The sequence below is a fragment of the Gastrolobium bilobum genome, unplaced genomic scaffold (genome assembly GCF_033153095.1).
Source record: "Gastrolobium bilobum isolate Gb01-03AN ecotype WA unplaced genomic scaffold, APGP_CSIRO_Gbil_v1 utg10035, whole genome shotgun sequence".
Classification (NCBI taxonomy): Eukaryota; Viridiplantae; Streptophyta; class Magnoliopsida; order Fabales; family Fabaceae; genus Gastrolobium; species Gastrolobium bilobum.
The window spans coordinates 227,604-230,000 of record NW_026897370.1 but is presented as its reverse complement, the minus strand read 5'-3'; positions in this window follow the sequence as shown (position 1 = coordinate 230,000).

Here is a 2,397-nt window from a genome sequence, read left to right as displayed (position 1 = left end):
CTCAGAAGCTGTTTGCCCTTTATCCGCCAAGGAGAAGGATTAGTTGCTATTTCTGTCTCCGCCATGCTAGCAATAGGAGATAGTTAGCTTTCAATCTACCTGTCCCAATCGGCATCCTAGAAGATCCCCGGCTAGGCAAGAGAGATCGACTAGCAACTTCTGTAAGTCAACTGCTATGCCTATCTCTTCTCTTTCACCAACTCTATCCTATAGAATGAGTTGCTTATTCTATCTGTCAGCTAGACAAGTAGAAGCTATGATTGGAAGCTAGCAGTATAGACTTGTTTCCTATTGGATTAAGCTAATCTAACTCGGAAATGTCAGTTGCTTAACACATGCAAGTCGTAGAACTACTCCCTGAGTCTAGATCTCCGATTCCAATCCTGCTTTAGTGCATCTTTTACTTGACAGTTGCATCGAGAAAGGCGTGGCCCCAGAAGTGCTTTTTCGGAGATAGCGAAAGAAGAAAGAGCTTAGCTTATAAAGTAGTGTCTCCAAAAGCCGGTCAAACCCGAAGCCCCTCTGGATTCAAAACTTAGCCTTTGAAACCCTCATTCTCTTATTGTGCAGGCAAAGGCCTGGGCGAGCGAGTTAGGGTTAGATTAGAGGGAGGGGGACTGGTCTTTCTTGATAGGACAAGGCAAAGACATATTGCTATTTCCCGGGGAGAGAAGCCACGCTTTGCTCTTGATGGTCATATCGAAAAAAGGAAGGAAGAACTTTTCTTGGAAGGCTTTGTCCCCGGTCTTCCTTCTTCTCCTAACTTAAATTCCATTCTTCGAAACAGAAGGACGGCCAGCCCATAAGAAAGAGGCTTACCCATGTAAAAAACACAATAGACGAGCTCAGAAGACCTTGCCTTTGAGGCTAATTCGAAGAAGAAGATTCCCTATCATGGGAATAGTCCAACCGGGTGAACCAATTCTTATCCTAAATGGAATGGAACGGCGCGGGGATCTATATGTAAACATAGTATCTATTTAGATACGCTCGAACGACCCCTTCTCATAATGAGAATATATATAACCCTATTCCGGTCTGGTCCGGTATGGAATGAACTTATAATCATGGAATCGACTCGATCATCAGATTCTAGATTATAAGTTCATAACCCTAGCCCATTCCCATTTTGGGCGTGGGCGGAACAGATCTACTAATTCTTTGATTCCAGTTAGTAAGATAAGAGTTGAACTAAGAAATAGATTCTAGAAGCTAAAAAAGGGTATCCTGAGCAATTTCAATAATAGGGTTCATTGAGATTCCTGGTATAGTAGATGCTATCACACATACAATCATACTCAATTCGATGGAATTGTTTGATCTTAAAGGGGACCTTATATAATTTCGCACGTGAGGAGTTATTTCTTGGTTTCGCCCAGTCATTAATAACTTGATTCTTTTTAGATAATAGTAGATAGAAAGAACGCTCGTAAGGAGTCCTATTGAAACCAAGAAATATAGGCCTGCCATCCACACCAGAATAAATGAAGTTTTCCGAAAAAACCTGCTAGTGGAGGAAGACCTCCTAAGGATAAGAGACAGAGGGCTAAAGAGAGAGCCAAAAAAGGATCTTTCGTGTATAATCCTGCATAATCTCGAATGTTATCCGTTCCGGTACGTAGACTAAATGATACAATGCAAGCAAAAGTTCCTAGATTCATGGAGATATAGAACAGCATATAAGTTCTCATGCTTGCATATCCACCATTTGAGTCTCCAACAATTATTCCAATAATTACATATCCGATTTGACCTATGGACGAATACGCAAGCATACGTTTCATGCTTGTTTGGGTAATAGCAATGAGATTCCCCAATATCATGCTAAGAATAGCTAGGATTTCCAGAAGAAGATGCCATTCGTTTGATGAGAAATAAAAAGGAATATCGAAAATTCGAGTGGCTGAAGCTGAAGCGGCTACTTCCGAAGCAAGTAATTTGATTACTTATTGAAGTGATTCTAGTTTGTTGGTTACTGTAAGAGTCAGAGTTGCTTTCTCTTCCTCTTGTCAGTCTTTCATTTCTGTATGAGAGCCCAAAAGGGAATCAATCATTAGCATTCCAATCCGTAATGAATCTCTTTGTCTTATATTATCTTTATCGTATTCGAAGTAGTAGAGCGAGCTTATGTGCTTTTCATTTAAGGGAATGGTCTTTCGCAAAAGAAGTGAGAATCTCCTTCCACCTTTGATGAAAATCGTATCATCCTTGCCTTTCAGCCTAATCCGTTTAGCACGTAATCTGTAGTCCGATCGTCTTACATATGTAGTCCAGTCGGTCAGTTGGTAAGTAGAGCGTTGGCTAGGCTATTCCTTATATACGATAGCATCACGCCTTTCACCAAGCCGACCCTCAATGTGGATGAAGCCGCTTATTTTGCGTTGACTTCCGTCCGAG